Source organism: Acomys minous (genome assembly GCF_964271855.1).
Source record: "Acomys minous genome assembly, chromosome: 9".
In the NCBI taxonomy this organism is placed as follows: Eukaryota; Metazoa; Chordata; class Mammalia; order Rodentia; family Muridae; genus Acomys; species Acomys minous.
The window spans coordinates 1,386,362-1,414,264 of NC_140490.1; the positions used below are offsets into that span (position 1 = coordinate 1,386,362).

Consider the following 27,903-nt stretch of genomic DNA (forward strand, 5'->3'; position numbering starts at 1 on the left):
TGTAAGAGAGAGAAAGGACAGAAAGCGAGGGAGCTGGCATGTGTGTGAAGGTGCCAGTCTTTAACCCACCTCATTTGAGACAGGGTCTCTCTTCTATTCCTCACTGTGTATGCCAGGCTGGCGGGACCTGGAGGCTCCTGGGATTCCACTTTGACACGTGAACACCGGGACTACAGATACAAGCTACTGCAGTCAGCCTTACATGGGTTCCAGGGGTTCAAAACCAGGCTCCCATGCCCGCATGGCAAACGCTTTACCCACTGAGCCACCAACCAGCGTGGTCATGCTCATCCTAAAGATGATACTGGGAAGGGACTCATACTACAGAGCCCACCTCACAGGCAAGAGAGCAAGCAGAAGCTGGGGGCGGGGTTCAAATCCTCATCAGGGGGGATTCCCCCAGCTTCTTTTGAACCAATCTTCTGAGAAGATAAAAGTCTCTGGAAGTAAAAAAAATAAAAAAAATAATAAAAAGGAGCCTTCATTCACCAAGGCTGAAAGAGTGAGAGAGATGAGGTGAGAGGGTGTTCCAGACTTGGGGCAGAAACCAAAAAGGGTCCTGTTGTGAAATGGGAATTATGTGTAATAAAGACGGAAAAAGAAAAAAAAAGTCACCTACGTGGACGGGGTCAGTAGGCAGTGGAAACGTAACTGTTGAGAATTTGGTGCCGACACACCATGGCATTTCCCTCACAGCCTGCCCAATGCATCAGGCACACTAATCAAAAGATGTTCTCATTCCTAGAGTCACGACCTGACGCTGTGACAATTGAGGCCTAGAGCTAGGGCAGGCTCCTGCCAGCCCTGCAGCTTCGGGGTCACCTCTGAGCATTCGGCACTATCCTCGTGAGCAGTGACAGGAGGAAGCAGCTAGTGCTCGCTGTCACCACCAGACTGCTAACGAAAAGCAAAGAGTCTGCGAAGGAAACTGTCGGCTTCTCCTGAGGTGAGCCAAAGCCCTGCACCCGTCGGGGAGGGGGTGCTTTCTCCTGGCATCCCCACACAGGAGTGTCTGATACAGCTGCCAGTGTCTGCAAGGGCCCTTACACCCCAAACGCTGGTAAGATACTTCAGAGGTTTTTATGGTTGAAGTCACAAAACCAGAGGAGAGCACGGAAGTCTCCAGAATAAACACAGAATTATCAAGTGCTGGAGTTAGGGTGTAGATTTCCAAGGGAAGAGAAAAGGCAGTGGTTATAGCTTTGGTTTTGTCCCCCTTGGGGAGCAACAGGAGGAGCAACCCTTCCCTGGCTTGCCTGGATTGCCGTGTCTTTAGATAGTGATCTGGAGATATCCTGCAAACCAAATCCTATATGTGTGTATCGCCAATCAAATACAAATATTTTGCTTCAACTCGTCGATTCACATAGACTTTCGGCCAGACACAGTCTGTTGAAAATAAGCAGTAGTTCAAGGATCTAGTATAGTATTCTGAGAGTGTCAACAGCAGAATGCCGAATCTCTCAATATCCTTGTCCAAGAGGCCAGAAGCAGATGAATCAGGAGCCAGCAGCTAGGGCTTGAGGGTATGTGGGTTTCCACTAACGCTCTCTTGACCTCCCCCACCCCACCCGGCCCTCCCCGCCCAGGACATCTCATCAGACGTGCAGTCGGCAGGCAACCAGCAGTCTGATGGGAGTGCTCCAGTACTCAAAGGGCTGACAGCCCACGAGGGAGAGAGGGACCCTCCTGGATGGAGACAGAGGGCAGTGCTGGCCACTTGGCCGCTGCGCTATATGTGGCCCATCTCATGGTGGCCCTAAAGAATGTCCTTACACATGCAGCTGGCCCTTTCACCCCTGGCCCGAAGCCTCAGTAGGGTCAGGTGAGGGTGAGACGCTTTTGGGGAGGGGAGCTACATCACCTGCACCACACTTCCTGCCCCCCCCCCACCCCCGCCACCCCCCACCTGTGGTCAAGGCTGCAGGCGGGAGGAAGTGGTAACAGCGTTGTCGTGACAGTGACTACGGCAGGCAACTCCTGAGAACTTCACATAGAATAGCTGAATATCCAGGCCATCTAGACTATCTATGTGAGTAGAGCTTTACAATAAAAGCCATTTTTTCCCAGAAGCAGGGGTGAAGAAACAGGGGGTGAAGAGGGCTTAACATGCTGGGGTCCATAAGCACTGAGGGCACGAGCTACAGACACAGCACTTAGTGAACCCAGAGGGTTTAGGCCCAGAGTGAGACAAGAAACGAGACGTCTGTGGAGAAACCTGAACAAGGTCAGATTTTTTTTTTTTAAAGAAATAAGTTCCCGGAAGCCAAAACAACCTGACAGGGTACAGGGAGGGATTTTTTTTCGTCAACAACGTTTCAAAATTGAGCTGCGAAGTGTCTGCTCCCTGGGAACAGCTGTCAGCAGTGGATCGGAACAACGGAATGAACTCTTGAGTTTCGAGCCTGGCTGGAAATCACTGTAACTACTTCCCGTGGGATTCTATTACGACTTGCAGTGTACTCTATCCTGAGACAGCATAGGACACTGTGATACATGACTGACAATCGCCTACCCAAGTTTGCTCGTTGCTCAGACAATAATAATGTTTTGTTTGTAAGTGAATCTGCTTTAATTCATCACAAATTCTCCTTTTCTTTTATGTTTACTTTGAAAAACTGAGAATATGTTTAAAGCTAAAAGTCTACAGTAGCCCTTGCGGCATCTTCACCCTGCGAACGCCAGCCTCCTAGGATTCTATTGCCTTTATTCAAGGCAAAAATATGAATGCACCCAGGGATTTGTGGGATTGACAGGACCAACTCTGCTTGACAAATGGAGAAAATTCCATGCCCGACGCGAATGGGAAACATCAGGTTAGTACGTTCCTCGGACCAGCTGCTGTGTGTGCTGCGGCTCTCTGGTATAGTCCCACAAATCACGAGGATTCACAGTTGCCCAAAGCCTGTGGCATTCACCAAGTGGCTGGCGGAAGCAAAGACAAGACTCTTGTTGTGCTCTGGGAGGGCAGAGCGAGGCCTCCGTATGTTGTCATAATCTCTTTGCTACAAAAATAGCTTTGGGGATTGAGAACGCTTCCAGGAGGGAAGGAGGGATGGAGGGTGACCATTTGGCAAGTGGTTACTACGGTGGAGGCTTTGTGCTGTGACTGGCGAGACCATCCTTAAACAACAGTGCGAGCAGTTACCGCAGAGGTTGCGGGGTCTGTGTGTTGTTTATTGGCGGATAAGGAATTCTTAATAAAAACTGCGAGAATTCGAGAGGTCCTGAGTGGCACATGAAACAAAGGAGAAAGAAATCTTATCTGCTTGGGATCCCAAAGAGCCATTTAGGGCTGGTTTAATGTAACTAGTGTCACGGAAGGGTCACAGGAACATCTCTGTGTCGCTCAAAACGCCATTTCCACCCGGCCTGTTTCTTTTCTGTGCCTGGAGAAGCCAGTGGGCTGGAAAGAGAGGCTTCCTTCTATAGGGGAGGATGTGAGTGGTGTGTTCTGGAGGGGGGGTTCCATTTCTGCATTCCCACCCCAGCACTGATCCCCAGTGTCTCTCTGGGTGACAGGGGTAGCCTGTCCTGCCCTCAGCTCACAGGATAAACAGTTCCCCTTGACGTGCTTTCTTGGGGTTCTGTGTGCCCTGGCTTCGAACCAGCCTCACCGGAGACTCTGCTCTATCTGCCCTCAATCCTTTCATGCGCTCATGCGGTATCCTGTATAGATCGCCATAGGGGAAAATAAAATAAAATAAAATAAAATAAATCCCAGACTTATTTACCTACCATGGTCACCCTTCCTTGACCTCCAGGCTTACATATCCGACTGCCTATTCAACATTAGCGCTTGCTCGGTGGTGTACGGTTCACTTCAACAATCCTGGGCTGCTTTTCTGAACTCCATCCCAAACCCTTTGCCTCAGCTGATGAAAGCCTTCACCCTTCCAGTTGTTCGGGCTAAAGATCTGGAGACAATTCTTCACTATTTCTCTCACAGCCTGTATTCAGTCTGTTGGGACTCTGACGGCTCTGGCCTCCAGAGAGACTGGACATGCATTCATTCAGAGCATGGCCACTTTCCACCAGAAGCGCCAGCTCACGGTGACCTGCCGCTATCTCTCTGTCTCACTCCTTCGACTTCTTCTTATCAGGTCTGCCTGATTCTCAGAAGAGTTTACCCTCATTCTAAAAAACCAAACTCCACTTCTAATGTTTACGTCACAGTGGTGGGGAGCTGGCCCCATCGATAGAGTCCTTGCCGTATCTCACCACCGGCATCCCCAGGAAAAACCAGGCCTGGCAGCGTGTAACCCCAGTGCTAAGACCGACACAGGAGGATCCCTAAGGCTTCCTGGCCAGTCAACCAGTGAGCTATAGGTCCAGTGAGAGACTCTGTCTTTAAAAATAAGGCAGAGGCATGATAGAGGAAGTGCAAACAGCTGTGCCCAGCACACGGGCAACCTTCTCCCAAATGTAAACGAATCTCCTTGACACCCTGATTCCAATGCCCCTCTATCCCAGGAGGCTCACACCACAGGATTTCACACTCTCCAGCTGCAGCCTTCTGCCTCCCCTTTTCTTTCTCCTCGGCATTTGTCAGCTCTCACAGAGCCTGAGGTGCAGGTCTTTCATGCTGGCCACTGCCTACCATAGCCTGTCTTTGGCCTTGCCTCCAAAAAGACAGGGATCTCTCTCTCTCTCTCTCTCTCTCTCTCTCTCTCTCTCTCTCTCTGTCTGTCTCTCTGTCTCTCTCTGTCTCTCTCTCTCTGTATGTCTCTATCTGTCTGTCTGTCTGTCTCTCTCTCTGTCTGTCTGTCTCCCTCCCCCTGTGTGTGTGTGTGTGTGTGTGTGTGTGTGCGCGCGTGCACCAAGTGCTTGAACCTGTGCCTGCCACCCAGTAGCTGCCTGATGACTCTTTCGGGAATAAATGGATGAACACTTGGCTGTTGCTGTTAGACTAAGAGAGATTGAGCTTGAGGTCCTGGCATTTTATTTTTGTTCTGCTGAAGCATCCCTGTTTGTTTTTTTTTTTTTTCTCTCATTTGAATTATTTAATTCCTAAGGTTGTTTTATGTCTTCTTCACTCTACATTTAATTATAAAGACATTTACGAGCTATTAAGAAATGGGATTCATTTCTCTCTACAAGTGTTCTTGAATAACAAGTTCCAGGGTCGAACAACGTCACAGAGTTGCCCGGGCAGCACAGAAGAGCATCAGGTGTCAGACCTGACTCCTGGAACCAGAAGCCCAGAGAAAAGCTTTACTCAAACGTTTGGCTGACACCATTACTTAGGGTAGTGTGCCTCAGTCTTCATCACACACATGACACAAGGGTCTCCACGCGATCAGTATGGACGGGTGTCACAGTGTAGCGTCTCTCTTGACATCCATCCACTCCCATTCTGCCTCTCCTGGGTCTTGTTTCTGTTCATCCAGTCATTTCATTCAACGGTACTTAATGGCTGTCTACTATATGCGGATACTGCTCCCTACGCTTAAGGACGCTGTAGTAAAACAGGTAGGAATGGCTTTGCCCCGTCTCTCCAGCCTTCCCCGGCTCCGCGTGTGACACCAGCTGGCTTTATGTAGCATATACACATGCCTATATATACTCACATGCACTACCTCTTACTCATGTCACCATATGACAAGAGAAGATCATTAAAGCACTGAGAAGAGAGGATGCGTTCCAAGGTCACACCTCTAGTAATGTCAGAGCCAAGAGAGCACCATAGTCCTGAGTTTCTCTCTCTTCTGCCTCCCTGCCCTTCCCTGGGCCTTTGTACCCACAACGTCGGCCAAGATAGCAGGCTCCACCCCTCCAACTCCATGGCCGCCCTAGGCTTCCAGCAATTTCTCTGGAATTGATCACTAAGTAACTCCTCATTCAGCTCTCCGGCCCCCTCTTCTCGCCTCCAACTATCTACTCTCTAAGACGAGAGAGAATTAAAACAAACAACAAACCCCGAGTCTTCTAATAGGACTAAGCGTGGTGCCTCACGCCCCTAATCCTATCACTTGGGGCAGAGGCAGGTCATCCTTAGCTACATCTGTGCCCAAGGCCAGCCCAGAGTCCAAGAGATTCCCCCCAACTCCTGTCTCCAAACAAAACAAACAGACTTCCTTCTCCTCCTCCTCCTCCTCTTCTTAATTTAGTTTCTTTTTGTTGTTGTTTGTTTGCTTTGCTTTTTAAATTTAATTTAATTTAATTTTTGAGACAGTGTTTCTCTGTGTAACAGCCTTGACTGTCCTGGACTTACTTTGTAGACCAGGCTGGCCTGGGCTCACAGAGATTCACTGGCCTCTGCCCCGCAAGTGCTGGGATTGCAGGTGTGCACCACCACAACTACTGCTGATCTCTACTGTACTTAAAACACAATCCGATGCAGGTCTGTACAAACCTTGCCTTCCCATCTCAACCACAGGCTGGCACCTGCTCCCTCATCCTTTTCTTTTTCCTGTTTTCCTCCCTTCGTTTCCTCCCTTCTCTTCCCAACATGACGTCTCTGTGTAGCCTAAGCCTGTCACAGACTTTTTGTGACTTACCTGCCTCAGCAACTCAACGCTGGCTTTACAGGTGTGTATCTCATCTCTAGCCACTGGTCAACTTTCTAGGCTTTGAGTATGTAAGGGTCATCTCTACCTTGGAGGTGAACCCCAGCTCCTGTGTCCCCAGAGCTTATGCAGTTACCTCTCTTCCACCATCTGAGATTTAAAGTCAATGTCACACCACAGAGTGGACTTCCTTGACCACCCAAGCTGAAGTACTCCCATGCCTCTATCCACATACCCGGAATCATGCACTGTGACCCCATGGTGGTTTGAGTACATGTGGCTCAGCATAGACTCGTGTGTGAATGCTTGCCCCATAGGGAGTGGCACTATCAGGAGGTGTGGCCTTGCTGGAGTAGGTGTGGCTTTGCTGGAGTAGGTGTGGCCTTGCTGGAGTAGGTGTGGCTTTGCTGGAGGAGGTGTGGCTTTGCTGGAGGAGGTGTGGCTTTGCTGGAGTAGGTGTGGCCTTGCTGGAGTAGGTGTGGCCTTGCTGGAGTAGGTGTGGCCTTGCTGGAGTAGGTGTGGCTTTGCTGGAGTGGGTGTGGCCTTGCTGGAGTAGGTGTGGCCTTGCTGGAGTAGGTGTGGCCTTGCTGGAGTAGGTGTGGCCTTGCTGGAGGAAGTGTGTCACTGTGAGGGCAGGCTTCGAGGTTCCCTATGCTCAAGCTACACCCAGTGTGGCTCCAGTCTCCCTCTGCTGCCTGCAGACAACACGTAGAACTCTCAGCCCTTTCTCTAGCACCATGTCTGCCAGCATGCTGCCATGTTCCCCACCATGACGAAACCTGTAGAACTGTAAGCGAGGCCCAATGAAACGTTTTCCTCTAGAAGAGTTGACGTGGTCATGGTGTCTTCACAGCAGCAGAGCCCTAACTGAGACAGGCTGGGACTGTGGATTGTCCCATCCTCTTTAAACAGGCAGATGCCAATATCTACCAAAACCTAAATGCACATGTACTCTTTTTTATTAATTTTTTTCATATACTCTTCTTTGAGCCAGAATTCCTACTTCAAAAATCCAGTTCAAAATATAAACGTGTACATGTATGACACTATATATCACAATGCTAGCCACGACCTAAATGTCCATAAATAGCGCCTCCTTACATAGAATTGAAAAGTCATCAGACACTTTCTACATGCCTAACTACAACTTCCGGAGCTAAGCACCAGCACATAGCCTATTTTACATTTATGGTTGTGAGCCTCGCCTTTAACGGCTGAGCCATCTCTACAGCCCTCATAGCCTATTTTATATGACCAAGCCCCAAGGCATAGAGAGCCTAGGGCACTCGCCTGAAATACATAGCTGGCAAGTGGTAAGCTAGAAGAGCAGACCCCACGCTCTTGATCTCTACGTAAGACCGCCTTCCAATACACATCTCTTCCTGGAATCCTATGGCCCCAGGTAGTATATGGGTTATCCTCCAAGACAGGCAGTAAAGTTAAAAAAAAAAATGTGGAACATCAAGTTTAACCTCTTGGAGCTTTTCTTTTATTTTTCTTTTCTTTTTAAAGAACACAAATATGTATGTTCTGTACAACTAAGCAAAGACATAGAAGGAACGGCGGGGAAGGTAAGAAAGGTGAGACAAAGCAGCCACCCTGGGAAGAGACACTCTAGGTAAAGAGAAAAGGTTGGAGGTTGGGCTGATGTACTTTGATGCTAATTACTGCTTGCAGTCTCGGTGCCCCACCTGTACCTTGCCTAAGAGCCTAACCTGTTTGACCAATAAAAGGCCATCACACCTGGGCAGAGCAAATGAGATAGGCGTGGCTAAGGTCCCAGGGCTTGGGGGAGACAGAGAGAATCTTGGGAGGAGGAGAGACCCGAGGAGAGGACAGGAGAGAAGGAAGAAGGAAGGCCGCCATGGGTTAGGTGGAGGAGAAGCACACGGCCGGCATGGATGGAGACTTGGCCCAGATGATGATAATTAGCAAGTATCTGGGATTATGGATGGGAGGTGGCTTGATGGAAATTATTAGAACCAGATGGTATGGGATTGGGGCAGGGATCCCATATGATCCACTATGAAGTTTAGGGGGTTAAGATCTGCTCTGCCCTAGGTTTACAAAGGTTGTTTTAAAATATACAGGTGTCTGTGTCTTGATTGGCTACTAGTGGATTAGAAAATACCTCCATAATAATAATAATCCTAGGCCTAATAATAAACCTTATTAGGCCATACTGGTAAATTAAGCACAACAGGAAAGGGTAGGAGAAGACTCATAGTTTACTGGGTGATTTTTATTGTATGAGCACAAACATGCGTGTACTGCCCGTTCAGACAAGTTAGGAGTAAACAGATGGCTAAATTGAGAGTTTCCCAAAAGCAAAAAGAGCAGGCACAAGCCACTAGCATATTGCCTGCAGTGTTTCTTCCCGTGTCTAACAGTAAATAGCTTGCTTATTAGTGGCTACTTATTTATGTCTCCATGAGACTCATTCCTTAAAACTATTTGGGTTTTCTCTGCAGTGCTGTGGAGGTGGGGTGTGTTCATTGCGCTAGGGACTCAAGCTCAGTAAACCCTATTACGGATTAGGCTGGAAAGGACGGGGTTGACCTCCGCCACACAGTTTGGTGGTGCAGTTCCAACACTATGCACACTTGCGGGGGTGCTGAGGCCATAAGTAATGGATAACAAGGCACTGGAACTGAGGGTTGAGGTGAGCGAATGGTAACGGCGCGAGGCCCTTTCAAATTAAAAGTGCACAAAAGCTATTACTATGAGATCTAGCAAGTTTCCTGGTATGAAAAGTTAAAAAAGTCTTAGGGCAAAAAACGATTTGCTCTACTCAGGAGTTAAGAAGCTGAGGAAACAATATTCTGAACGAGAAGGGTATGGAATGAAAAGAAGTTAACTCAAGCCCTTAAAAATGGAGGAATTTAGAAACGTCGTTTGGACGCATATACAGATACAGTCATACTTAGGCAATTTGCAGTTTTGAAAATGATCATTGATTCAGTATTTGGAGCCAGATCTACGATACAGTGATCCTACCTATCAATATATAAGAAACAGACTTGGGAAAAGGACCTGAAGGAGACACGTGAACAGCCATGTTTATAGCAGCATTATTCACAATGGAAGCTACTGGAGTGTCCACAGGTGGGTAACAGGCAAAGAAAATGTAGCATGGACCAACGGTGGAACAGTGCTCAGCCTTAAAAGCATTCTTACACATGCTACAACATGGATGAATCCCAAAGGCATCATGTGAAATTAAATAAGCCGAAAGGGAACCAATAGTATGTGACTCTACTTATAGGATACAGGGGTAGCCAGATTCACCGAGGCTGAAAGCAAATGTGGTTGTCATGTTGCATACGTATTTTGTGTGTGAGTGCGAGCATGTGGAGAGCAGAGGACAGCTCAGGTGTTGGCCCACTTTGAGGCAAAGTCTCTTGCCCTTCGCTGCTGTGTGTGCCAGGCTGCCTGGGCCACAAGCTTCGGAAGATTCTTCTGCTTCTGCCAACCCATCTCACTGAAGGTGTGCTGGGCTTACAGACGCAGGACCTGCTTGGGCGTCACACAGGCTCCGGGGAACTGAACTGTGGTCCTTTCACTTGCCCAGCAAGCACATTTTCTACCCAGCCCCTAGAGTTCATTCTTTAACGTGTGTATACAAAGTTTCAATTCTGTAAGATGAACAGAGTTCCACAGGGGATGTGAGCACTGTCTGAACTGCAACGTGGGTGTTCTGGTGTGGCTGAACTGTATAGGAAAGTTAAAATCAAGCTGGTAAATTTTTATGTGTATCTTATCACAATTTAAGGCTTTTGAAAATCTAAAAACTTAGCTCCAAGATACACCAGTAAAAATCAAAGAACAGATGCTGCAGTCAATGTTTATGATGCCATCAGATAAAAAGCCAAGCTAACCTTTCAACATAAGAAAGGTAGTCAAGTGTACCTAGCAAGCAACACTAAGAGGGAGCATAGAGAGAAGGCTAGCGCTACCCACACATGCTCAGTGGGACTCAGTCTGGACAGAATCTATGTCAACAGGGACATGTTTGTTTTTACTAGTCTCTCAGGGTTGCTGTAATCAACTCCCACAATACTAGGGCAGTGGTGGTGCACTCCTGGTCTACCTAACCCTAACCCTGGATAGCCAGGGCTACACTGAGAAACCCTGTCTCAAAAAGCAAGCAAACAACAACAACAACAAAGCTACCCACATGAAGGGGGAAGGAGAGACTGACCTCAGTTGTTCTCTGACCTCCACATGAGCATCATAGCATATGTGCCCACACACATCATGTATACGCCCACAATAGTAAGATTCCTTTAAAATTTATAAACAACCTCATTCTTTTTCCATTCGTGGAAGAAATTAGAGTCTCAAATCAAGTCTGAAATGAGGGGGTCACCAGGACCTGGCCTCTCTGAGAGTTGGGACTGAGTCCGTCCTTCCCTCTTTGCTGCTAGTGGCCGTCAGTGCTTGGAGGACCTTCACCTCACAGCTGAATTAGTGCAGTGGCTGCCTCTGTGGCCACTGTGGTCATAGGGCACTGTCGCTGTGTCCAAGGACCCAGTTCAGACCCTTAACCCCTTTGTAATAGCTGGTAAAATGTGCACATTTGTAACTCTAGTGCTGGGGAAGGGTGGGGGAGGGGAGACAGAGACAGGCAGATCCTGGAGCCTGCTGGCCAGCCATTCAAGCCCAGTCAAGGAGCTTGAGGTTCAGTGAGAGACCCCACCTCGTTAACCAAGATGGAAAGCCACTGAGAAAGACACCCACTCCATGTCAATCTCTCGCCTCCACTTTCATACATGTGCACATGCATGGACATATACATGCACACATTAGCATGTACACACTCATAGACCACCCACATATAATTAAAAAACAAACAAACAAACAAACAAAAAACACTGAAGTTAGGGATGATGGTAAAGTGCTTGCCGAGCAAACATGAAGATAGGAATCTGACCCCCGGGTGGGTGGGGCATGCTTGTAATCCCAGCACAGGGAGGGCGGAGTCAGGAGACCCCTGGGGCTTGCTGGCTAGTCAGGATAGTATAACATGAGAGAGAGCCTGTCTTTAAAAAAAAAATGGTGGACAGTACGTGGAGAGTAACACAAATACATGCATGCATGCATACATACATACATATGTAAATTCCACAGGGCTAGGTATATAGCTCAGTGGCAGAGTGATTTGTTTTAGTTTGCTTTGGTTTTAGTTTTATTTTCTCTGTAGCCCTGTCTGTCCTAGACTTGCCTTGTAGACCAGGCTGGCCTCGAACTCACAGCGATCCGCCTACCTCTGCCTCCCGAGTGCTGGGATTAAAGGCGTGTGCCACCACTCCCCGTGGCAGAGTGACTCTTAAGTATAAGTGAGGTCCTGTGTTCAGTCTCCACTGCCCCCCTCAAAAAAAAAAAAAACACTAACATGTCCAGTTCAGATTTCTTGTATAATCCAGTGAGGATCAGCCCTCAAGACATAACGCCTAGAGGTTGTGGGCGGTAGTGTGAAAATTAAGAGCCTGGACTCAGAAGACACTGCAATAGTTCAAATCCCAGCTCAGCCTCTTGCCAGCTACACGCCCTTAAGGAAGCTCATTAACTTCTCTGTGCCTCAGTTTCCATGGCTGTAAAACAACGCTATGTAACTCAAAGGATTGTGGGAATTATATGAGCTACAAAGTGCTGAGAACCTGGTCTAGGACACAGTAAGCACTCAGTCAGCTCTGACAACTGCTGTTACAACTAACCCAGTGTCCCCGAAGACTGCCACGGGAGCATCGGTGACGGGACACCTTCACCTCTGTACCACCCACCCAGTGACACCTCTGTGATGACTTGGCAAAGCGCCCCCCCCCACAGTCCGTGATTTCACAGACATGGGGTTAAATATTCTTCATACAACTCCCTTCCTCATCCAGCCCCCGCTGCAGGTTGCCCCTAAAAAGCAGGACGGTCTAAGGCCCCCGTGAAGGTCCTGGCGTGGCACACGCACGGGAGGTGTGCTCAGGCCTCAGCCACCGGCCTCCCACTTTCTGCGACCAGGGTCCTATATTTGGATTTTGATCTCGGCTTGACTTGCTGCTAAATCTGTATCCAGTTAATCTTACAGGGCTGTGGGGGAGGAGTTACGTTGCTACGGCAACCCAACAACTTTGGGTGGGTGGGGGAGAGAGAGAGAGAGAGAGAGAGAGAGAGAGAGAGAGAGAGAGAGAGAGAGAGAGAGAGAGAGAGAGAGAGAGGAGAAATGGAATTTCAGGACCGGAGACCACCAAAGGACTCTAAAATGCCTACTTCTGTACTTATGCCTTTGTGACACACACATACACACACACACACACACACACGCACACACACACACACACACACACACACACACTGAATCTTGGTTTGCTAAAATAAACAGACTTCTCTTTCCTTTTTTTCACAAATTTCCAACCATTGACAAAAAAGAAAAGCCTGTTCATACAAGTACTCTATTCACATGCCATTTCCTGGGACGGCAGAAACTAAAATCCGCACTTCACTCAGCCAATCAGGAAGTCCGCTCGCTCTCTTTTACCGCTCTGGGCATGAAATGAGCAATTGTCTGGTCTGGATTTTATACATAACATTCCTTTTTTTGACCCGCAGTTTACAAATAAGCTAGTGGCCAGGCCCAAGCTGAGCTTGGGCCTTCTCATCGCCTGCTTTAAGGAGCGGGAGGGATGCAAAGCCTGGAGGGGGAGGCCGCCTGGAAACCCACCCGACGTCGCCCACGTCATACTCCAGAAGAGGCTCCCCCTACCCCCCACGCAGGGACAGCGCCACTGACACAAAACCCAGCCAACTGCTTGAGCGCGCTGCGCCGCTGCTCCTGCGGACATTGTGGGGGAACTCTAAGGAATATAGACCCTGAAGGTCCGTCACAGTGAAGGAAATGCAAGGAACAGGTTAAGGCTGCGTCCAGAGGCTCGGAAAGCACAGAATCTGACCAGCGGCTGGAGCGCTCTGAGACACAGCTCCAGGCTAGGCTACGTTGCTATGGGTGTGAAAACGGATTTTCCCTTCTCTTCTCACTTCCTTCTTTTTTTCTTGGGCAGTTAGAGCATGGCTCACTAGTAGAACACTAGTGTCGCATGCTCGGGACCTTTGCAATTGAAAAGCCAAAAAAGGAAAGAAAAGAAAGAAAGAAAGAAAGAAAGAAAGAAAGAAAGAAAGAAAGAAAGAAGGAAAGAAAATCACGGGATTTGGTGGTGCACGCCTTTAATCCCAGCACTTGGGAGGCAGAGATGGGTTGATTTATGTGAGTTCCAGGCCCTACCTGGTCTACAAAGGGAGTTTTAGGATAGCCTGGTCTACAAAGAGAGTTCCAGGACAGCCAGAGCTATACAGAGACACCCTGCTTCAATCAAAAAGAGGGTCAGACATGGAGACATATGCCTTTAATCCTAGCACTTGGGAGGCAGAGGCAGGTGGGTTACACAGAGAAGCCCTGCCTCAAAAAAAAAAAAAAAAAGGAAAACAGAAAAAAAAGAAAGAAAGTAAAAGGTAAAAGGAGAGCGGAAAGTTAGACATTCCTTGGCCTGATTTTCCACTGTGCCTCCTTTCTCTTTTCCTAGGACATTTTTTTTTCAAAGCTTGGCCTAGAAAAATTCTAAAGGAGTACACCTAAGGCAAGTGTGCAGGGATAGTCAGGCAAGGGTGCTAAATAGCTAAAATGGTTAGAGTTTTCTGGTTTTTAAAGAGAAAAACAATTGCTTAGAATTCTACAGTAATATTGTTATGGTCTGAGTGAAAGTGCCATCCACAGACGCGCCCCCCCCTACATACACACATGCGCGCGCGCGCGCACACACACACACACAATGGTTCCCCAGCTAGTGGTGCTGTTTAGGTTAGGCCAGTGGAAGGAAGGAAGTCGCTGGTGACAGTCCTGTTGAGTCTATCTCTGGCTCCTAAACCAGCTCCGCCTCCCTTCTAACAAGACGCACACAAGCAGCCTCCACTGACAGAACTCCACGGTGTTGTGCCCAGTATGGCGGGCGGAACCCCTCTGAAGCTGTGAGGGTTTTCTCACTTTAATCAATCTGCTCAGCTGTGGTTGTCAAAACCATTCAGCGCTCGGGCTGGAGAGAGAGCGCAGGGGTTTCTAGCATCCCTGTGGCTTGTAATTCCAACCACAGAGGGTTTGACGCCTTTAGCCTGCCCTAGCAGCTGTGCACGTGCATGCATGCGCGCACAAACCCCTACACATAATTAAAAATAATAAAAATACATCTTAGAAAAATGTTGCAAAAGTAACTGACGAAGAAATCATATGGACAAACAGATAAGAGAAAACAGATGGTGTCAGAGAGAACAGCCATTGGGGCAGAGGGTTCAAGCCCTATACTCGGTCCTGCCATGTAATCAGCCGAGTAATACAGGCCGTTTCAGTTTAAAGTGCACAAGGCAAGCCCCAACGCCCCGATCTGAGCTATTAAGTGGATAAGATGAAATCGCGCCCAAAAACTGTGAAGTACCGTTCAGAGTACGGTGATGTTTCTCCTGGGGTCCCAATTTGCCTGCAGAGAATACATGTCTCCTGCTGTGTAGAAACCCTTTGGCCTCCCCTAAGTTCCTCTGAAGCACATGTACCTGAAAACTGAACCGTACTGAGCAACTGTGCGCATTGATTTCTGATCAATTTGCGGCAAGCAGGTGCTAGAGGGAGCGGGCCCGTTTGGATAATCAACGTGATCAGCTATCAGCAAATCATCTGATAGCCTCCCAGAGGCGCAGCACCCTGCAGGTGACATAGCTCTCCCCCTCTTCAAGGGAGACGTCTCCATGAGTGCACTCACTCTTGTGAATGAGACACGGAGGTGCCGCTCGGAGACTTCTAGTCTAGAGATGGCAATCAGGGTCTCACCCCGCCCACCACTTGCCTCTCCACTCCCCCTACCTCCCCTACCCCACCCCGCCCCTCACAGTGTCGGAATGAAATTAGAACTGTTTACTGTCACAGCTGGCAGTTTAGAGGTCAGTAAAATATAAATTAGCCTGAAAGAACTACAGCATTCCATAAGGGGAGGTTCTGATAGAGATGTTAAATGCCAACAGCTACTGTGTCATGTGTTAACGACCCCATCACCAGTGCTAGAATGGGATGTTGAATTAGAGGCACTGCTTTTTCTGAACTCCTAGAACTGAGGTCTAAGGTCAAGACAATTCACACACACACACACACACACACACACACACACACACACACACACCACACACACACACACACAGAGAGAGAGAGAGAGAGAGAGAGAGAGAGAGAGAGAGAGAGAGAGAGAGAGACAACCAGCAGGATGACGGCAACCCATGAAGGAAGGCCCACTGCATACCCACAGATGCTCAGGTACTAATGTTGACTCCGTTTGCTGTAGCTTATAAATACCTAGAGGTTTTCAATAGAAGTCAAGAGCTATCACATTGTGGTGGGGTCACCTTGGACCCTAAAGCTTAGGGGATGAGTAAGGGGAAACCTTTGAAAAGCCTGAGCAAGCAGACATCATGGGCTGAACGTCTCAGGAACAGAGTTGAGTCTGACCATTGGAGTTCACAGAGATTAGGCTTGTTTTTTTGTTTTTTGTTTTTTTAGGTATTTTTCCATTTCACACCGGCATCTACTTGACTATGGGCCTATTTCTCTAAGAACGCCTGTAAGCACGGAGCAGCCTTTTTGCTTGCTTGCTTGCTTGCTTGCTTTTGTTAAGATGTGTGAAAGGATTTACCACTTTATTCTGTAAACATCATCTGCTGACCACAAGAGTCACAGCGCATCAATAAGCAAGGCCTGCTCGGACTCACAGGCGAGGCAAAACATTTTCCTCTGAAAGGGAGCATTCTTGCTGTGCTCGCGGCTGGACCGACCTGCAGCTAGTTTCTGAATGGCGACATCAACACTCTGTTCCCCACACCCTCACATCGATAGAGAAGATGGCACTAGGGGAGAAGATTAGTAACTGGAGAGCTGTGAGGCATGAACCCGGGATGGGGAGGTCACTGCTTGGCAAGCCACAGAGTGTCCATCTATCCATCCACCACCAGAGTGGCAGCAGGGAAGCCCAGGAGCCCGCTCTGCGAGACTATGCCCCACTTGAGTCAGGTTTTCAGAACTGTGTATGAGATTATCCATGCACTGTTATTGGCATTTTGGGGCAGGGGTGCCTAACCTCTTGAAACCTTTGGGGGCAGGGATTAGAGGTATAAGAAAGGAAAGGAATGAAGAAAACCAAGAATGTATCATTTTGTCCAAGTGGTGTGTGTAGCAGATGCCTGAGGGACTCGGGTCTATGCTGTCACTCACCCCACAGAGCAAGCAGACAGTGGCTGTAGCTCCAGATGTCTGTCTCAAAGACTCCATTAGTTGACAAGAGCCTTACACTTGTAAAGCAGTCATAAAGCATTCCGAAAGTTTATCTGTTGCCTTTAAACATTTTCTCTCCTGCGTCTCCCTGTTGTTCCCTCTCTGCTTTCATCACTTAGGGTCATTTGCCACACACACACACACACACACACACACACACACAGAGGTCTCTTTTCCCAGGTTTCCCTGTGCATTACAAAGTAGTTGTGAGAATTGCCCATTAGACTTCGTCATTAAGAAACTTTATAATTAACATAATTATATAAGTGAAACTGCTGCTTTGCTGTTTTGTCAGTTCTCAAAGTCTGTTTACAGTCCCAAGTGACTGAGAAGGAAGGCTGTGTGCAGTTACTTTCTGGGTCTCCACTAAACATAAAGGTAGGTAGGTAGATGGTAGATAAATAGACGGACAGAGATAAATAGATATAGATAAATGATACATACAAATCATACATACATACATACAAAAACAGATAGATAAATTGATTAATTGATTGATGATTATGTATGCAATGTATTCAGGTAATGTATCTGCTTGCCCTAAAGAACAGAGGGTGATATCAGAGTATTTTCCTCCATCACCTCCCCACCTTATTTTTTGAGCTAGGGTTTGCCATTGAACCTTGAGCTCACCCGCTTAGCTAGACTGGCTAGCCACCGAGTCCCAGGGATCCGCCCGGCCCCACCTCCTAGCCCTGGGGTTATGGGCATGCAAAGCCGTGCTTGACTTCTTCCACAGGATCTGAGCTCTGGTCCTTGTGCTTCCACAGCACCTACTCATACACGGAGCCGTTTCTCTAGAGCTTGTACTCACTGGTTTGATGTCACTTCAACTCATGCAAGAGTCGCTGGAGAGAAGGGGGCCTCAGCGGAGAAAACACATCCCTACAGCTGGGCTGTGGGGCAGCCTGTAGTGCATTTTCTTAATCAGTGATTGATGAGGGAGGGCCAGACCCATTGTGGGCGGCGCTACCCCGGGCAGCTAACAGGCTGTGCTAGCCATGAGTGAGGAGCAAGCCAGTGAGTCAACAGTTTTCCTCAGGTGCCTCTGCACCAGCTGTTTGAGTTCCTGTCCTGACTTCTTTGATGTTGAACAGTGGTGAGGAAAGGGAAGCCTAACAGAGCCTTTCTTTCCCAAGTCGCTTTGGTCATGGTGTCCCATCACGGCAACAGTAGCCCTGACCAGGACGGCCTTTCATTGTAGGCTTTTACTTAAACCTCAGTGAACACAGAATTTGTGCTCCGATTTGTTGTTGCTGAAATCTCTCATTCTCCTTGACATAGATGTCAAAGCAAGCTACCTCCCAAAGGCCTCAATTTAATGACGCTTGGGGTTCCACACCAGCGTCTGTGTAGTAAGGTCGATGGCGTTGTCCCAGAAGAGAGACGTAGAGCCACTCAGAGATGCCCAATGCCCCGTCCTTCCTACATCACACACTGACACATAAGTTATTACACGACTGGGGGGGATATGACAGAATCATAATAAAAGAAAAGGAACTATGAACTTTAACCTAGTTCCTTCGAGACAACCCAAACAAGTTGTCTCCTCGTGCTAAATCCTTGTCAAAGCAGAGGTGTCACCTCCCATAGCTCGGTTGGAGGAGCAGAGGCCCTGGGCGGCTGTGGTCCTTGTCGGGAAGAACGGGAGCACTTCCGGTGAGGAGACTTTAAGAGAAGCAGTCTTAGAGTCCACTAGGACAGGGGCTCAGGCCCTCCCAGCGTGGGATCCCCAACCGTGCTCAGCACGGCTCTGGTACCCATCCTAACCTAAAGTCAGTAAACCCGAGCCGAGGTCATCCTTTCTGTCCCACATCCAATCCCAACCACCCTTACTGCCTTTCCTCCAATAGGATCTGCCGTTAATTTTCCAGTGTCTGAGAACAGTCTGGAACCATCTTTTCTGTTTGTTTGTTTGTTTGTTTGTTTGTTTTTCATTTATTCCTAAATTACTTCTTAATTATGGGTGTTGGCTTACTGGTACCTCTTCCATGTATCCCGATATTCTCTGCTCTGACTGATACTTATTGATGAATACAAAAGTTCTCTCACCCACTCAGTGTCTTTTAAAAATGGAAGTGACTTTGAGGCAGTAAAAATAACTTTGGGAAGCCCATAAGGGTTCCTCTGAACTTCCCTCGATGTGTTGGAAATGGGAAAAATATGCTCAGCTCCTAGGTGGACCCCGCTACACCAACAATACTGCCTTTCCAGGTGTGACCTGTGGGGCAGCGAGGTCTGTTTCCAAAACAGCAAAGACCTTTTGGAGACACTACCCAATGTGTTCAATCTCTGGAACAATTAGCTGTACAGCTAGACAATTAAATCACTTCTGATTTTCAGGTGGCGTTGGCACCTGACAACGGGGCTGGCATAGGTCTTGGGCTTCAGTGTGCAGACCCAGGCTCTTGTTTCTGACTCCTGTTCCTGGGCAGGGCCTGGGACTCTGCATTTGTGACACCGCCTGGGAGATGCAGGTGTTGCTAATACACAGAGCATGCTTTGAAAAGCAAACATCCCCCAGTGCTGAAGCCAGAAACCAAGGGTCACATCCAGGACAGCTGAGGTGGAGATGCCAGTCACTTAGATTTTCAGAAGGTCGGGGGTTGGGGGGGGGCAGAGGTCATCTTCCAGCCTGAACCACTTGACTCATTCTTAGAAATAAGCCTACTAAGCTCTGTCTGTGCCCTCCCATCTTCAGCGTTCATGCAGAGTCCCCCAGACTGCCATGGACTTTAACAAGCCAACACCTTTATTTAGCATAAAGTACAACTTTATGCATAAGCTCATTGGAAGACAGTGCCAGAAGCCTACTTCTGAAACCCGTCACAGTCCTGTATCCTACCAATGTGACAAGCCAGGAGCAGCCCCCTTCCCATGAACCTCCTGGTCACTGGAGAAAACCTTTTCTCTAAGAATCCAAAGTTCTCTGGGAAACATGAAAAATGATGCACTGACATTACCAAGCCTAAACAACTGTTTTCTAATTTAAGCAAAACAACACCATAGTCACATAAACAAAAGAGCTTTTCAGGGCATTAACAAACGTTATCCTGTCACTGCCACCAAGTGACTCCAATTCTGGAAGAAAAAAAGCACTTTTTGGCTCAAAATAAGAGACGGCACGTAGGTAGTACCTTTTAATTCTCAAACAATTGACAAATACTTGCTTCCCTTAGAGGAAGAGAGAATCTTCTAAAAGAAGAATGCTGCATTCTCTTTCTAAATTTCATGAATAACACAAGAAAGCCACAGTGAACAAAGTCATTGTGTATGTGTGTGTATGTGTGTGTATGTGTGTATGTGTGTGTATGTGTGTATGTGTATGTGTGTGGTATGTAAGTGTGGGTATACATGTAGGTGGAAGCCAAAGGCCAGCATTGGCTGGGTTGGGGATTTTTGTTTGTTTTTTCATAATTTGTCACTTATTATATTTTTTTAATAGGGCCTTGTGGTGAACCTGGGCCTCACAGACTGGTGGACGCCTGGGATTACAGACCGGCGGCCTGGCTTGGTTTTTGGAGGACGTGGAAATCGGGACACAGGCCTTCATACTCGCGTGGAAGAGCTGTGCTAGCCGAGCCATCTTCCCAGGGGCCACATTATTTTTTACGAGATGAAGTGCTTCCCTCCCAAATCCCTGACCCACTGACCTATCCGACAATGAGCCGATCTGTGCTCCACACGCTGTTAAAATCAATGGCTGCCGCCGTCCTCCTAGGCGAGACATCAGGTGGCACTGATGTGCTGTAAGTGTTAGGCGCCAGATCTATTGCTTTGGGTGGAAAAGACCAAAAGGTAAGCAATGCTTTCTGCTTTTACATGGATTTTGTGTGTGCGGATTGAGCAATACTGTGTGTGCTCTAACACGGCACTATTGCTCAACAAGCATAAGACACACATGCGTTCTTGGATCACTGTATCCACGATCATTTTCTAGTTTTCCCTATGGCTACTACTTTTATTCTTGTTTTTAGTATCATTGACTCCATATTTGAGATCTCCCCACCCCCCCTCAGCTTCTTTAAGGACAATGGGAAAACAGTGTCTATATTCTTAATAACATTCTGTCACACCAACTCCATGGAAACGGCTGCATCAAGCTAATAATTGATCAACTCGCATACTTATCATTTTTTGTGTGGTGCAAACATTTAAAATCTATTTTCTCGTCAACAAGGTAATGTATTTTCTTGAACCTCATCTATATAGCTGAATTTTCATTTATATATATATATATATATATATATATATATATATATATATATATTTTTTTTTTTTTTTTTTTTTTTTTGGTTAAGGGTATTTTTATGGCTCATGACAAAAACAACAGCAGCAAATCAGGTCTAGAGTCTAGGAATGCATGTGCCCTTCCAGGGACTCCTGCCTCCCTGTGGCTTTGGATGCTACTTCCAGCACGGGCAAAGAGGAGCCTGTTTTGCAACTGGACTCTTCAGATGGTTCAAGTTTTATCAGGAGATTGGGATAGATGCAGGGACCTCCCATTGGGACTCTAGGTGAGAAAAGTATGGGAGAATGGGGAAATAGAAGGACCCAGATGGTCCTAGAAACCTACAAGAAGAACATCATGATAGGCGGATCTGGACCTAGTGGGGTCTGCTCAACCTACTGCACCAACCAAGGACAATACATGCAGTAAACATTGAACCCCTATTCAGATCTAGCCAATGGACAGGACATTCTCCACAGTTGTGTGGAGAGCGGGGACCGACTCTGACATGAACTCTGGTGCCCCATATTTGACCACTTCCGTGTGGTGGGGAAGCCTGGTGGCACTCAGAGAAAGAATAGGCAGGCGACCAAGGTGAGACTTGATAGGCTGTGACCACATGGTGGGAGAGGAGGTCCCCTCTGTCACAGGCCTAGGGGAGGGGAATAGGGTGAAAGAAGAAGGGAGGAATGGGAGGATACAAGCAAGAGGATTAACAATTGAGATGTAATCTGAATAAATTAATAAAAAAATCACACAGGGAATCTAGGTGTTGTGACTTGCCATACTGTTACCTAGAGGTCAAAGCTTGCAAAACAGGACCCTTGTATCATCAACCCGTCCCCTCTCCTGCCACCTGTCCTGATACTAAAACTCTGTGACTCACAAGTGGAAAAAAAACCAATAATTTTTCTTCCTTAGGTTCCACTTTTTCTTTATTTGGTGGGGGAGGGGTGCATAGGCTCGCGGAGCCCATATTGGCTCTTCAGTCACGGTACGGCAAGAGTAGCCTTGACTGTCTGGTTCTCCTCCCAAGGTTGGGATGATGGCATGTGCCCACGACGTCTGCTTTATTCAGTCTCGGGGATGGAACCCAGAGCCCCGTGCATGCTGCACAATCTCTCTACCAACTGAGCTACATCCCCCAAGCCCCTAGGTTCAATTTTAAAGTTGTAACTAAATTTGCTCGGGAACACCACAGCTCTGGCACGTGCGCCTCAAGACTTCCTCCTTCCTACCTGGTTTAATTCCAGCTTAAAGAAGTTCAGGCCTAAAAATAGCGTAAAACGTCCTGCCTGGAGAAGCTGGCTCTCAGCTGGAAAGGTGCTGTGTAAAATCTGTGCCGTTCGTTGTCGTTCAGCACATTTGGGGACCTCTGGGTGACCGTAGCGCGTGAAGGGGGCAGGTGGTGTCACCACTGTTCTGATGGCTGGGCATTTGAGACCCAGCTGGCTCAGTTTCCACAGTGACAGTGGCCAGGACTCGCCTGGGGCTTCTTTTTATTCTATGTGTTGTCCTGGACAGTTTCCATTTACTCTATCTATTTTTAAATTTTTTTTCTTTTTCAGAGCACTCGGGAGGTGGGCTCTGATATGAGGCCTCTTTGCAGATCAGTTTGTGTGCTGCAGCTGCTGTGAGAGGCAGGACAAGTTACACCCCAGGCCTGAAGCTCCACATCAGAGAAACAAAGGCTGCAAGGCTGCAGACTCCTACGGGCCTGGCACAGACGCGATACGCAGCCAGGGGTAACTCGATTATTTGGATTCCTGGCCAAAGAAATATAAGTTTAAGGCCAATTAGATGACAGATGTTCTCCTAGTACTAATAAAAAAAGAAAGGCCTCTCACAAGTCCGTGGAAATAGTGTTTTAAAACATCGATCTGTCTGCTTCTGGTTTTGACTCAAGGGTTAAAGGGAACCAGTGTGGGTCCCAGGCATGGCACGATCACACCCAGATTGTGCAGCACACTGAATGCGAAAACCCCAACCATTCCCACACAGGAGGAACATCTGCCATTCTACCCGAGCGCTAAGGTACATCTCACAGAAAAAGGAACCGCAGACACAGATGGGGGGAAAAAATCCGAAGATTATAACCCTCCCATCCCAGAGGGTTAGAGAATTCCAAGTATGCTCTAGGAGGGCGGAGGGAGGAAGTCTTGATATCTGAATACCAGGGCCGAACTTTGCCTAAGTCACACAGTGACTTAAAATAATTGTCAAATAGTTTTACCAATAAGTAGATTATCATTCTTTGCAATTTTCCCAGTTTCAGGCATTCTGTAAGTCACCGCTAACAGCAGATTTGATGGTAATGGTATTCACATTTGAAATAATTCTACAAATCAACTCTTGAAGAACATTTAAAGTGATATTTTCTCACCCACAGGACTCCTTCCTATCTTTCTATGTGAAAAAAAATCCATTATATTTTGTTCTGCATATTTTATTCAAACATGAATTTTTTGTTTTTTATAACAGAATTTTAGCCCTATTAAGCAGTTAGCCTTAGGAGAAATTACATTGCTTTACAGAGACTCAATAAACACTAAAGTAAGTAAAACATTTTTCTTTTCTGCCTGAGCCATCTTTAAGCAGTTTTCCAAAGGACAAGTGTTAGCTTAAAAATAAAACAAACAAGAAAGGCGGGCTGGGGGTGGGGGGGCGGCAAGCATCTTGTCAGCCATTGGTCAATTTCTCTGAAGTATTCTGAGGAAACAGCCTGGGTAACCATGCCTGGCTCGCTCTGACTGCAGACAGACCTGTCCCCAGAAGGAGCCATTAAATCAAACACTTTGAAATACACCCCCAAGACATATTTATTCTAACTCGGGCTAAAATTCTCCTGTTTATTTTCAAGTATGAGGGGACGATAGGTTTGACAAATGCTTGGGTGAAGGTAGCCTGGGGGGAGAAAAAGTATGATTTCTCAAAGAGTCCAGGCATTGATTTTCTTTGTGATGGCACCTGGGCAGATAGAACTGAAGATCTCGAAGCCACAAATTTATCACCTTATGCCTTTAAAGCACTAGTGGGTTGGTAAACGGTTTAACAGCACATTGGTTCTCAGGGTGCGCTGAAGAGGATTTATAGTCTGTGCCAATTGCCTTGGTGTAAATACTCCTGACGTGCCTTGATTTCAGGCTACCAAGGCAGCGCCATTGCAAGTGGAGCTGCAAAAGGCTCTGCGCACTCAGCCGGCGGGAGCCAACAGGAGTTGGCGCGGCATGCCACTAGAACTGAGTGCACCGGGGACGCCGCACAGGCCGGAGCCCGTTTAAGCCTGAGCTGTAACTGAAGCCATCTTTCTTTCTGAAGTAGAGGCAGTCAGTTTTTTCATTCTTACAGTGTTTGTCATCAAGAGATTAACAATGTTCGAAACAATCGATTGCAAAGCCCTTGGGAGGGGGTTGCTGTTAATAAACAGGATGACTTCTTAATGTTATCTCACACTAATCCTCTCCAACAGCTCATGGCCAGGCCTGGAAGGGATCACTTGTCTTGATGCTGTGTGACAGGAAGGCTTCTGAGTCTTTCCTGCACAGTGCAACCATCGATAAGCTTGTAAAAAACAAAGCTGACATCACACTTAAGACCAAATGCCCAATTTTTAAGGATCTTTACAAGCCACTGTACAGGATTTTATGGCACTGTATAGTCTCAGGGGAAGCGACCATTTGTTACAGAGCGATCTAGGCCCTTTGAAATCTTGTTCTCAGAAGGACTACGTTGTTTGTGTGCGTGCATATGAGTGTGATGCGCGTGTGTGAATGTGTGTGCACACACACGCATGCATGCATGTAGAGAGAGTGTGCTCACCTATATGTGTGCATGGGGAGACCAGAGGCCAATACCAGGTGTCTTCCTGTACCCTTTTCCACCTTATTTTTTGAGATGAAGTCTCTCAAGGAACTTGCATCTCGTTGTTTAGGCCAGACTGGCTATCTCCAGCAAGCCTTGGGATTCATTTGCCTCTCTCCCTACCCACCCTGGGGTTATAAACCCATGTTGTTATGCTTGGGTTTTACATGGGTGCCAGGGACCTAAACTTAGGTCCTCATGATGGCATAGTGGGCTCTTTGACTCAGTGAGCCATCTTCCCATCAGGCCTGACTGTCAAGCCTGGAGGTGATATGTAGGTGTCACTCATAGCTCCAGTAACTAAAGTTTAGTGACTTCTTAAAATTAATTGTGAAAATTAACAGTTGCTGGGGGCGTGGTGGTTCATGAGTCTCCGCCCCGCCCCCCGGGGATCTATATAGGCAGTTGATGGTTGCAGGGGGGCGAAGGGACAATTTCTTCAGTGGTGTAGCCACTAAGTTACTCATGCGCTATAAACATCTCCTTACTTATATGCTTGTGAGCAACTCTACTTGAACTTACCTGTTCACAAAAAAAAGAGAAGAAAAAGAAAAGAAAAGGTAAAAAGCAGACATGAAACCAGGAGGGGAGAATGGGGCTGGTCGGCTAAAGGAAAGAGAGAAGATAATAGGGAATGAAGGTAATCAAAATACATTACACACACGGAAAAAGTCATAATAAAAAGCATCATTATGTGTTATTATTATATTAAATAATTAAAACCTTTTTTAAAAAATGTTAATCATTAAATCTAAATCTAATGTCTCTTTAAAATGGCTGGACGCAGTAGCAATGCCTGAAATACCAGACATTGGTTCACTTTCTCAACCTCAGAGACAAAGTGTGAGGACACAGAGGAATTGGCCAGACCTAAAATGTCTGCCTGTTTTCTCTGAAGACAGAAGGAAGGGATCCGTTCTCCCTTACAGGATCTCCACTACGTAGTCTAGAAAACCAAGCTGGAGCGCCAGTCACTGAGTGAAGGGGAAAAAAATACATTATATATATTCCGTGTTTTCAGTTCAACTGCTCTTATAGTAATGAGCATTCGTGTGTTCTAATAATAGAACCTATTGGCTATTTGTGTAGTTTGATGCATAACTGTATTTATTTTTGTTGAATGTGCCCAGTGTAATCGTGAAGTCACAGCCCTTTCATGTGCATTTGAGGAAGGAGAGAATCCTCCATCTTTGCCCTCTGTCCTCAAAGCACTGCAGAGAGCATTACCATATTTAAACATCATCATGCTCATTAAATATTTAATTTCAAAGCCTTTAAAACTCCCCTGATTTATAAATATATGTTTGCTATTCATCAGGGTCTTGAATAAATTGTTTGACACGTTAGGGAAACAAGGACAAATTTTGCCCTCAAAGGCATATGGGTTGGGAACAAATTGCAATCCTGGCTCCCTCATCATTTGTGAACTCACGTTCAAATACTTTCAAAATTAAAGGTCACTGGTTCTCCATTTATACCTCCTAAAATGAAAACTTTCCTTAAAAAATAAAACTCTAAGGCCTACAGGATGGCTCAGTGTATAAAGATGCTTGCTGGGCAAGCCTGGCAGTCTGAGTTCTGTATTAAATAAACCCACCCATAAAGTTATCCTCAGACTTCTACACTCATGCTATTGTAAGCACACTCATGTACATTCAATAATAATAATAATAATAATAATAATAATAATAATAACAATAACAATAACAATAATTTTTAAAATTCAGAGTGTTTGCATTGAGTATTATTACTTTAAAGAACTGTAGTAAAAATGTTTATAAGGTTGTTGTCAGCTGCTAAATTGAATTGCCAAAACAAAATATCTCGCAGGGGCCTGTAATCTAAGATTTTGGGTGGTAGAATCGGGAGCGTCAGCAGTTCAAGAACAACCCTGGCTATGTAGTAGCTTCACGGCTGGCCTGGGCTACGTGACACTCCGTCCCTAAACAAACCAAATACTCAGAATTAAATTTCCACATTAGTAAGGGATGAGACGGAAAGTGCGGTGGTGGCACACACTCTTAATCCCAGCACTCAGGAGGCAGAGGCAGGTGGATCTCTGTGAGTTTGAGGCCAGCCTGGTCTACAGAGTGAGTTCCAGGACAGCCAGGACTACACAGAGAAACCCTGACTCAAACAACAAAGGCAGAGGGGGGTGGTGGGGAGGGAGGAAATGAGCCAATAGAGGAGACTATATTGACCACAGCCATAAAGAGAACAACGAACAACGTGTTTTGCGTGACGCCTGGGAGCTCAACCAGGATCAAGGCTTCCCACACTCTCAGGCTCTGTCTGGCACAGCAGCTCCCTAAGTTCCAGGACGCACAAGATTTCAGACAAGGATGCAAAGCCCCGGTTAGCAGAGCGAATTTCCACTGTGGCAAGGTAAGCACATGGCTGTGGTTCCTGTATAGGGTCTTTTTTATGCACGTGCCTATTCACCAAAGCCTTAAGGTCTGAAGCTCAAACAACGAAGACACAGGGCTGGAGACAGTAGCTCGGTCAGCAGACACTAGCTTAGCACACAGGAAGCCCTTGGTTCACCCCTAGCGATGTGTAACACCGGAGTGGTGGCACAGCTGCAATCCCAGCCGACAGAGCAGAAGGATCGGGAGTTCAAGGTCATCCAGACACAGTAACTCTGTGGCCAACCTGAGCTCCGTGACACTATGTCTCCACAAAACAAGGCGAAAATAAGGACTAGGCACTGAGGTAGAACCCAGTGGTTACAGAAAGCCCTCCCCAGCCTTGAGGAGATGGAGTAACACTGGAAGGCCTGAAAGAGAACACAGAAAGGCACACAGTGTGTACGAGCAGAGGGCGCTACTTTTATAAGTTGCTTGGTTTACCATCTTCTCTGTGGGGAGCTTCACATTCCACTCTCCAGTGGACGTAGTAGAAGCAGCTGCCTGGCCACAGTGATCTTTCCTGCAAACCGTGTGACACGAGATATA

The 27,903-nt window shown here is 47.0% G+C and overlaps 1 protein-coding gene and 1 long non-coding RNA gene across 3 annotated transcripts in view; one reads left to right on the plus strand and one right to left on the minus strand.

Moving 5' to 3' along the window:
- Window positions 1-27,903, minus strand: part of SAMD4A (sterile alpha motif domain containing 4A) — a 222,120-nt gene that overhangs the window by 145,343 nt on the left and 48,874 nt on the right. The window lies entirely within an intron of this gene.
- On the plus strand, window positions 8,316-23,097 carry LOC311606077. Its single transcript, XR_014782184.1, has 3 exons — window positions 8,316-8,440; window positions 20,303-20,578; window positions 22,657-23,097. It is a non-coding gene; the product is annotated as an uncharacterized lncRNA (long non-coding RNA).